The 11,664-nt window shown below is 38.3% G+C and overlaps 1 pseudogene; it reads left to right on the forward strand.

The window, feature by feature from the left end:
* Nucleotides 1-3,812, forward strand: part of LOC105506283 — a 39,366-nt pseudogene extending 35,554 nt beyond the window's left edge.
* The last annotated feature ends 7,852 nt before the right edge of the window (nucleotides 3,813-11,664 follow it).

Raw genomic sequence — 11,664 nt, forward strand, 5'->3', positions numbered from 1 at the left:
GCGGAGCTTGCAGTGAGCTGAGATCCGGCCACTGCACTCCAGCCTGGGCGACAGAGCGAGACTCCCTCTCAAAAAAAACAACAAAAAAAGAAAAGTAGAACTCAAATATATGTTATCTACAAGACATAAAGGTTCATTACGAAGACACACATAGACTGAAAATGCTTATAGTTTTATTTATAAGAGCCCCAAACTGAAAACAACCCAAATATACATTTAACAGATGAACAAATCGTGGTATAGCAATAAAATATAATTTTACTCAGCAATCAAAAGAGAAACTGTACTACACATACCAACATGGATAAATCTCATAAAAACATTAGGAAGAACAAAAGACTTCAGATCCAAAAGAGTACACACTGCATGATTCCATTGATACAAAGTTCTGGAACAAGCAAAGTTTATCTACAGTTAACGTTAACAGTGGTTGACTAAAAGAGTAGAATTGACTCCAGATAGACATGAGGAAACTCTCTAAGGTGATAGAAAAGTTTTCTTTCTTGATTGTGATGGTGATTATACAAATGCGTTCATCTGAGGAAACTCATTGAACTGTGTACTTAAAATGTGGGTGATTTAAGGTATGTAAATTCATACCCCCAAAAAATCGATTATTAAAAAAAAAGAGGATGAAAATGTGAAATGGTTAAGCCACTGTGGAAAGCAATTTGGCAGTTCTTCAAAAAGTTAAAAATAGAATTATCATATGACCCAGCAATCCCACTCCCAGGTATATTCACAAAAGAACTGAAAACAGGTACTGAAACAAACACATATACACGTGGGCTCGTGGCCACAGCATTCACAATATCCAAAAGGTGAAAACAACCCGAATGTCCATCAGCAGATACGTGAAATCAACCAATCGTGGCATAGACATTAAAGGAAATCAAAATAGCACACCCAAAACCAAAAATTGGACGTATTTTGAGATCAGAGGGCCTGCAAACAGAAGTAGGCCTGCAAAGCTGCCTTTTGTGGAAGACACTTGCATCTATAAAGAAAATCTGCACGGATGCAGCCAGGCTTTCTCTGAGGCCTTCCCTTGTCTAATCTAGGAAAGATTAACTGAGCGTCTGACACCTTTAAAAGTCTGGAAGAAACATTTGCCATCTATTATCTCTGAGGGCTGCTACCTGTGAAGTTTCATTTACATTACAAGACCACCTTTGCTAGCCACACCTCCCCCTCTCCCCATCCCATAACCTGCTTTGCTGTAATCTAAGCCCTTATTCTTTCTGCAACCTCAAGATATTGTATAAGCTTCTGAACCCTATTGAGGGGTTGGAGTAATTACTCTGTGGTTTTCTCCCATGTGCACATTAATAAATCTGTGTGCCTTTTCTCTTATTAATTTGCCTTTTGTCAGTTGATTTTTCAGCAAAATTTCACAGGGCAAAGGAGGAGTTTTCCCTTGGCCCCTACAACATAGAATGAATGAAATACCATTTGGCAATAAAAAGGAACGAAGTACTGATATGTACTACAGCATGGGTGAGCATTGAAAACATTATGCTGAGTGAAAACCAGACACAAAAAATCACATCTCATAGGATCCTATTTATATTAAATATCCAGAATATTTAAATCCAGAGAGAAGGCACAGGCCAAGGACTGAGGGAGGGGTAATAGGTTTCCTTCTGGGGTGACGAAAATGGGGACTAGACAGAGGTGGTAGTTGTACCACATTGTGAATATACTAAATGCCCCTGAATCGTTCATTTTTCAATGGTTACTTTTATGTTATCTGAATTTCACGTCAATAAAAAGAGATTTCTTTCTACTTCCAACCAAGAAAGAGTAACGGAAACCAGATTTACCCCCATGCCTGAAACAACCAAAAAGAATGGACGAAATATATGAAACAGCAGTTTCCAGGACACTTGGTAGCAGGCAACAAAGGACAGTGATCCCTGCGTGATAAGGAACAAATGATGGGAAGCCTGTGACCGCCCCAGCTTATGGACTTGAAAGAGTTTCCAGGCCACAGCACATGGAGGAGTAATTCAAGCAGAATCCAGCAGACCCCTCAATCGAGGAGACACAGCTAAGAGTCTGGAAAGACCCAGACAGTAAGAGGAATACAATAACTATAGGAATACAAAATATCTTATTAAAACAAAAAACAAGCTGTAACTCAGAATGTCTGGCATCCAATTAAAATTTACCGGGTATAATAAAGAAGCTAAAAAATATGATCCAAAATGAGGAGAAAAATTACCAGTGTAAACCAACCCAGAACTAATGCAGATGTCAGGATTAGCAGAGATAGGCATTAAAACAGTTATTATATTTCATGTGTTCAGAAAGTTAAGCAGAGACAAGGAAGATAATACCAGAGGGCTGGGAGAAGACACGCAAACTGAACTTCTACAGATGCAGACTACAATGTCTGAGATGAAAAATACTGTGGGCTGGGTCCAGTGGCTTATGCCTGTAATCCCAGCACTTTGGGAGGCTGAGGCAGGCAGATCACTTGAGGTCAGGAAGGATCACTTGAACCTGGAAGACGGAGGTTGCAATGAGCTGAGATCGCAGCATTGCACTACACCCTGGGTGACAGAGCGAGACTATGTCTCAAGAAAAACAAAAAGAAAAAAAAAATGCTGTGGATGGGATTAACAGTGGATGAGACACGCAGAAGAAGAAAATAGTAAATTTGAATAGATAGCAGTAAAAATTACCCAAAATGAAACAAAGAAAAGAGAATTTTAAAAATGCAAACAGCATCAGTAAACCATGAGATGACTTCAAGCAGTCCCCAAAGGAGAGGAAAGAGAGAAAGGAAAAAATTATTGAAGAAAATTATTGGCTAAAATTTTACAAAATTTGATGAAAAGTATAAATCCACAAATCCAAGGAGCTCAACAAACTCCAAGCACAAGGAATTTGGAAGTACATCATAATCAAAATGCTCCCAACCAGTGTTAAAGAGAAAATCTTAAAATGTATTCAAAGGGGCAAAAAAAAAACCCACATTATGTACAGAGAAACAGAAGTAGGGACAGCAATAAACGACTTGCTAGAAACAATCCAAAAAAGTAAGACAGTGGAGCAGTATCTTTAAAATACTAAAATAAAGAAACTATTAATCTAAAATTCTCTATGTGGTAAAAAAATATCTTTCAAAAACAAAAGCAAAATGAAGACTTTATTAGGCATACAAAAGCTGAAAAACTTAATTAGAACAGACACACATTACATGAAAGGTTTTTTTAAAAGTTCAGGTTTTCCTGCCAATGGGGCATGAGGATCCAGTGTTCCATTCTAGCGGGAAAATGTGGACCTGGCTGAAGAGCAGGCCCATATAATGTTTGAGATCATGAAATACACAGGGGAGAATCTGCTGCCACTTGACAGGCCCAACGGCACCTATGCTACGCGAGTGAGAAGATTCTGAAGTTGGCTGCCAGTATCTCCACGGACAAGCTGGTGTTGCTGGGAACCTGCTTCGGAAAATTCACTAAGACCCACAAGTTGCAGTTGCACATCACAGCTCTGGATTACCCTGTACTCTATGCCAAGTATAAAGTGCGGATAAAGCCTAGAGCTTCTTCCTGGAGCAGATCTGTCCTTCCCGTACCCATACGGGAAATATGGTCTGGGTTGAAATATGGTCTGGGTTGAATCACCAAAAAGACTTCTCAGTACCAGCGAGTGGTGGTGTGCTCCATGGCAGACATTCCTTGGGTTTTGGGGTGGCAGGAAAATCTACACAAGACTGCAGAAAAGTGGACCTCCTGGTGATTGTGGTATTTCATCATGCAGACACTGGGGAATATGTGAGACATGAAATGACACTGATTTAAAACAAAGTCAAGGCCTCACAGCTGTGTGGAAGGGCCAAGCTTTGTTCCCTGTGTTTGTGTAGACTCCACTATCTTGTTGAACTTTGTCAACACTGTGACCTCTTCAGGGACTCCTCCGTTTATTATTCTCTCTACCACTGACAAATGCAGGCTGGATTCTTACTATATAGAAATGGCTTTAAAATGGAGTTTCAGATCTTTGTGTTTGCACTAAATAGAATATTCTGTTCTGTATTTGAATCAGAGGGCTTCTTGTTCTGAATAACAGGTTCAAAATCATTGGAACTGAAGACAAGAATATCTGTGATATAACACTTTGCTTTCCAAACTCATAAGAGCAAAATGGATTTTCTCTGTTGTTTATTCACATCATGAAAGATAGATATTGTGCCACTTCTGGGATTTTACAAATGAAATTTGGCTAAAATAACAGGAGAAATGTATTCAGCTATTTTCTTTTTTTTTTTTTTTTTTTTTTTTTTTTTGAGACGGAGTCTCGCTCTGCCGCCCGGGCTGGAGTGCAGTGGCCGGATCTCAGCTCACTGCAAGCTCCGCCTCCCGGGTTCACGCCATTCTCCTGCCTCAGCCTCCCGAGTAGCTGGGACTACAGGCGCCCGCCACCTCGCCCGGCTAGTTTTTTTGTATTTTTTAGTAGAGACGGGGTTTCACCGTGTTAGCCAGGATGGTCTCGATCTCCTGACCTCGTGATCCGCCCGTCTCGGCCTCCCAAAGTGCTGGGATTACAGGCTTGAGCCACCGCGCCCGGCCGTATTCAGCTATTTTTCTATACAGTAAATTCTGTATGGTGTGGAAGGAAAACTTGGGTTCAAACCCCGGTTCTGCTGCCGACCAGCTATATGGCCTTGGATGAGTCATTCAATTTTAATAAGCATCATTTTCTTTTTCTGTTTAAAAAAACCACAAAACTTTGTTTTAAAACTTTAATCATTTACCTAAGAATGGTTTTTAGAATTAGAAATCAGGCCGGGCGTGGTGGCTCATGCCTGTAATCCCAGCACTTTGGGAGGCCAAGGTGGGTGGATCAGCTGAGGTCAGGAGTTCAAGATCAGCCTGGCCAATGTGGTGAAACCTCATCTCTACTAAAAATACAAAAAATTAGCCGGGCATGGTGGCACATGCCTGTAATCCCAGCTACTCAGGAGGCTGAGGCAGGAGAATCACTTGAACCCGGGAGGTGGAGGCTGCAGTGAGCCAAGATCGTGCCATTGTGCTCTAGCCTGGGCAAAAAGAACGAAACTCCATCTCAAAAAAAAAGAATTAGAAATCATAATTGTAAAGCATCTAGCACACTGCCTGGGAAATGTTATGTATTGAATAAATGGTAAGAGTTATTTTTCTAGTACATATATATTTCTATTATGAGGTGTGGGGTCTTATGAGTGTCATTTGATTACATTATCTTGTTTTTGTTGTTGTTATTGTTTGTTTTGTTTTTTGAGAAAGAGTCTCATTCTGTCACCCAGGTTGGAGTGCAATGGGCGCCATCTCAGGTCACTGCAACCTCTGCCTCCTGGGTTCAAGTGATTCTCCTGCCTTAGCCTCCTGAGTAGCTGGGATTACAAGCACGTGCCACCACGCCCAGCTAATTTTTTTGTATTTTCAGTAGAGATGAGGTTTCACCATATTGGCCAGGCTGGTCTCAGACTCCTGACCTCAAGTGATCCACCCGCCTCGACTTCCCAAAGTGCTGAGATTACAGGTGTAGGCCACCATGCCTGGCCTACATTATCTTGTTTTTTACAAGCTGTTTCCTCGGTCTTTTTCTTGGATGGAATGATCCCAGACTGAAATGTTTTTTTATTTTATGACTTTGATTTTATGAAACATAATTTACTCACAGGAAGAAAAGTTCAGGCAGAAGGTAAATGGTACCAGATAGAACAATGTATCTACACAAAGGAACACAGAACACCAAAAATGTTAGCTATATAAGATTCATTCTTAATATGCAAATATCTTTAAAAATAATTAACAGTTTGGGGGTTTGTTCTTTTTTTTACCCTTATTCTATCTTTATTAATGAGAATGAAGAACATAAACAGAAAACATGTAAAAATAGAACTAATTATACAATGTAAAAGATTCCCTCCTCAAAAAAGACAAAGAGCACAACTTTTTTAAATTATCAGTTTACACCCTCAAAATTTGGAACAATTTCTTTAACACAACCATACTGAATATCATTGGCACTTAGGCGAAAAGTAAACAATTCACACAAAGCTGGTGAAAATGTAAACAGGCACAGCTTTGCTGTAAGAAAAAATCAAGTGAATATTAAAAACTTTGAAAAATAATCTTTCATACATCCAACAATATTTATTTGTTAGGCCCTGTATGAGGTTTCAAATATACATTAACAAAACTGACCTTCTCCTAATTCATGATCTAGTGGTGGAATGAAAGACAAAATTTTTAAAATAATAGCTAATTACAATAGATGTTATGGAAGGAAGAGTCTACTTAAGAAAAGGGTAGTTGGAAAAAGCCTGAGAGGTATCCTGTATACTATAGATTGTACTAAATGCTATATATATATATAGATAATAGACAGGTTTAATTTAAAAAATGTATCAAGAGGATTATAACATATTATGTTTAAATGTGTATACTTATAAGAAATAAAATGTTGATATATACATATATATATATATATATATAAAAAATGTATCAAGAGGATTATAACATATTATGTTTAAATGTGTATACTTATAAGAAATAAAATGTTGATATATACATATACATATATATATATATATATATATATATATATAGCAACAGGATCATAAAGGCCTAAAGGTAAAAATATGAATTTGAGGTATATTGTTGTAAGGTTCTTATACTACATAGGAAGTGATATAATATCACTTGAAGATAGACTGTATAAATTCAGACTAACAAAACCAAGAGTTACAACTAACAAGTCAACTATTGAAATGAAATGGAATAATAAAATTCAAAAGGTTTTCAAAAAGAGGAAAAGGGGAACAAAAAACAGATAATATAAAGTGAAATAAGTAGCAAAATGGTGGATTTAAATCTATCCATATGAATAATCACATTATATGTAAATGGTCTAAATATCCCTATTAAAAGGCAGAGACTGCCAGATTGGGCAAAAAAGCAAAATGCAACTATATGCTGCCTAGAATAAACCAACCTTAAAGGTAAAGAACCAATAAGGTTCAAAGTATAAACATGGAAAAAATATATCATGCTAACACTAATCAAAAGTAAGTGGAGTGGCTATATTAATTTCAGACAAAGTAGAAAAGTAAGTTTCAAAGAAAAAAATTACCAGAGATAAAGAGGGTTATTTCATAATGATAAAAGGGTCAAAGCATCAAAAAGGCATAATTAATTTTGTTTATGTACCTATTAATATAGCTTTGAAATACATGAAACAAAAACTGATAGAAATGAAAAGGAGAAATAAAATCACAATTGTTGTTGGAGATTTTAACACACTTTTTAAAAACAATACTAGAACACATCAGAAAATCAGTAAGGATATAGATGAATCAAATAATGCTGTCAACCAACTTGACATAATTCATATTTATACATCATTCATTCCACCCAACAACTGCAAAATGCACTTAAGTGCACATGGAGTATTTACTATGATACAATATATACTGAACCATAAAACAAGTCTTATTTGGAAGGATTCAAGTCAAACAAAATGTGTTCTCTGACCACAATAGAACTAAATTATGAATCAGTAACAGGGAGATATCTGAAAATTTCTCCATGTATTTGAAACAAAATAATACATTTGAAATAACCTATGGGTCAAAGAAGAAATCAAAAGGGAAATTAGGAAGTATTTTAAAGTGAATGAAAATGAAAATACCCCATATCAAAGTTTGTGCTCAAGAAGCACAAATTTCATGCTAAAGCAACATTAGGGGGAAATTTATAGCACTAAAACACCTAGTTAGAAAAGTGCAAATGTCTCAAATTAATGACCTCATTTTCCTCCTTAAGAAACTAGAAAAAGAAGACCAAATGAAACCTAAAGTTAAAAGAATAAAGAGCAGATCAAAAATCAATTAAAAAAAAAAAAAAAAAAAAAAAAAGGGGCCGGAGCAGTGGCTCATGCCTGTATTCCCAGCACTTTGGGAGGCTGAGGTAGGCAGATCACCTGAGGTCAGGTGTTCAAGACCAGCCTGGCCAATATGGAGAAACCCCATCTCTACTAAAAATACAAAAGTTAGCCAGGTGTGGTGGCATGCACCTGTAATCCCAGCTACTCGGGAGACTGAGGCAGGAGAATCACTTGAACCTGGGAGGTGGAGGTTGCAGTATACTGAGATCCACCATTGCACTCTAGCCTGGGTGACAGGGCAAGACTTTGTCTCAAAAAAAAAAAACAGAAAAAGAACATAAAATAAATAAAAGGAAAAACTAATTCTTTTTGAGAAAATCAATAAAATTAATAAACCTCTAGCCAGATTGATCAGGCAAAAAGGACAAAACATGCAAATTGCCACTAACATAAATGAGAGAGGTGACATCACCACAAACTCTATAAATTTTAAAAGAATAAGAAATTATTATAAAAAACTTTATGCCAATAAACTTGAAAACTTAGGTTAAATGGTCAAATTCCTTGAAAGACAAAAATTACTAAAGCTCACTCAAGAAGGAAGGTAACCTAAATAGGCCTTTTTTTTTTTTTTTTTTTGAGACAAAGTCCCGCTCTGTTGCCCAGGCTGGAGTGCAGTGGCGCCATCTTGGCTCACTGCAAGCTCTGCCTCCCGGGTTCACACCATTCTCCTGCCTCAGCCTCCCAAGTAGCTGGGACTACAGGCACCACCACGCCCAGCTAATTTTTTGTATTTTTAGTAGAGATGGGGTTTCATCGAGTTAGCCAAGATGGTCTTGATCTCCTGACCTCGTGATCCACCCACCTCAGCCTCCCAAAGTGCTGGGATTACAGGCGTGAGCCACTGTGCCTGGCCTAATAGGCCTGTATCTATTAAATAAATTGAATTTGTGAGTAAAATCCTTCCCATAAATGTCCAGCCCCAAATGGCTTCGTAGGTGAATTTCACCAAACATTAAAGGACAAAATAATACCACTTCCACATAAACTCTTCCAGTAAAGCGAAAAGGAAGGAATGCTGTTTAATTGATTCTATCATGTCAGGACTACCTCGGTACCAGGACCATACAGAAACATTACAGGGAAAAATAACTACAACTCAGCATTCCTTAAGAACATAGATACAAAAATTCTTAACAAAATTTTATCAGAGCCTGTCTCGGTGTCTCATACCTGTGTAATTCCAGCGTTTTGAGAGGCCAAGGTGGGAGGATCACTTGAGCCCAGGAGTTTGAGACCACCCTGGGCAACATAGGGAGATCCTGTCTATACGAACAATTTTTTAAATTAGCTTGGCATGGTGGTGGGTGTTGGTAGTCTCAGCTACTCAGGATGATAAGGTGGGAGGATCACTTGAGCCCAGGAGGTCGGGGCTGCAGTAAGCCATGATCTCACCATTGCACTCCAGCCTGGGTGGCAGAATAAGACCCCCATTTCAAAAAAAAAATAAAGACCAGATGCAGTGGCTTTTGCCTGTAATCCCAGCCCAGCACTTTGGGCAGCTGGGGCAGGTGGATCCCCTGAGGTCAAGAGTTCAAGACCAGCTTGGGCAACATGGCGAAATCCCATCTCTACTAAAAACACAAAAATTAACCAGGCATAATGGCACATGCCTATAGTCCCAACTACTCAGGAGGCTGAAGCATGAGAATCACTTGAACCGGGGAGGCAGAGGCTGCAGTGAGCCAAGATCACGCCCCTGCCCTCCAGCCTGGGTGACAGAGCAAGACTCTGTCTCAAAACATCATCATCATCATCATAAAGTAAAATAAAAAGTCTGGGCTTGGTGGCTCACACCTGTAATTTGTAACTTTAGGAGGCCAAGGTGGGAGAATCCCTTGAGCCCTGGGCAAGACAGTGAGACCTCATTTCTACAAAAAAATTCAAAAATTAGCTGGGCATGGTGGTATGTACCTATAGTCCCAGCTACTTGGAAGACTGAGGCAGGAGGATCTTCTGAGCCCAGGAATTCAAGGCAGCAGTGAGTTATGATCATGCCACTGCTCCAGCCTGGGTGACAGAGTGAGATCCCATCTCTAAATAAATAAATAAATAATTTTTTAAAAAATTTAACAAATAAAATCTTAAAAATATACAAAAAGACCAAGTAAGCTTTATCCCAGGAATGCAAGGTTAGTTTAAAATCAATCAGTGTAATTCACCATGTTAAGAGGCTGAAAAAGATAAATCATACGAACATCTTAATAGATGCAGTGAAGACATTTGATAAAATCTAACATCTATCCTTTATTGTTAAGAATACTGTCAGCAAACTAGGAATAGAAAGAACTTCCTCAACTTGATAAAGGGCATTTATGAAAAACCTTCAGGTGGCTGGGTGCGGTGGCTCACGCCTGTAATCCCAGCACTTTGGGAGGCTGAGGTGGGTGAATCAAGAGGTCAGGAGTTCAATACCAACCTGGCCAAGATGGTGAAACCCCATCTCTCCTAAAAATATAAAAAAATCAGCCGGGCCTGGTGGCGGGCACCTGCAATCCCAGCTATTCAGGAGGCTGAGGCAGAGAATTGCTTGAATCCAAGAGGCGGAGGTTGCAGTGAACCAAGATCGTGCCACTGCACTCCAGCCTGGGCAACAGAGTAAGACTCTGTCTCAAAAAGAAAAAAAAGAAAAAAGAAAAAGAAAAACCTTCGGGCAACACTCGATGGTGAAAGACTCTATGCTTTCCCCTTAAGACAAAGAACAAGGCACCCCTGTTCAATTCCTCATTTCTATTCCACATTGTACTGGAGGTTTACTAAGCCAAGAAAAAGAAATAAAAGGCACCCCAATTGGAAGGGAGGATGTAAAATTGTCTTTATCTACAGGTGATATAATCATCTTTGTTGTAAGATACAAAATCAGTATACAAAAAAAATTATTTTATTTCCATATACTTGCAATGAATAATCAGAAGTTGGAAACGAAAGTAATATCATTTACAATGGCATAAACAACATGAAATATGCAGGGATAAATCTGATAAAAGATATGCAAGGCCTGTATGCTGAAGATTACAAAACATTCCTAAGAGACATTAAAATGAAGCAATATCTCATGTTCTTAGGTAGAAAGACTCAATATTGTTAAGATGTCAGCTTTCTTCATATTGATGTATAGATTCAATATACTCCCAACCAAAATCTCAGAAAGCTTTCTAAGAAATTAAAAAGCTGATTCTAGAAGTCAGAAATACAAGGGACCTAAAATAACCAAAGCAACTTTGAAAAATAAAAACAATGTTGGAGAACTATACTACCTGATTTCAAAACTTATTATAAAACTACACTTAAGACTGTGGCATTGTTGTAAAAATGGCCAAATAGACCAATGGAACAGAAGAGAGAGCCCAGAAACAGACACATATATGGACAACTGATTTTTTTATGAAAGTACAAAGACAAATCAATAAAGAACAATCTTTTCAAAACTGGTACTGAAACAATTGCATATCCATATGCAGAAAAATGAAATTTGATCTATACCTCAAACCACATACAAACATTAATGAAATACAGACCCTAAGCAGGGTGCAGTGGCTCATGCGTATAATCCCAACACTTTAGGATGCTGAGGTAGGCGGATCAACTTAAGTCAGGAGTTCAAGATCAGCCTGGCCAACATGGTGAAATCCAGTCCCTACTAAAGAAACAAAAATTAGCTGGGTGTGGTGGCACATGCCTGTAATCCCAGGTATGAGGGAGGCTGAGGCAGGAGAATCACTT

Source organism: Colobus angolensis, unplaced genomic scaffold, assembly GCF_000951035.1.
Source record: "Colobus angolensis palliatus isolate OR3802 unplaced genomic scaffold, Cang.pa_1.0 Scaffold134, whole genome shotgun sequence".
Classification (NCBI taxonomy): domain Eukaryota; kingdom Metazoa; phylum Chordata; class Mammalia; order Primates; family Cercopithecidae; genus Colobus; species Colobus angolensis.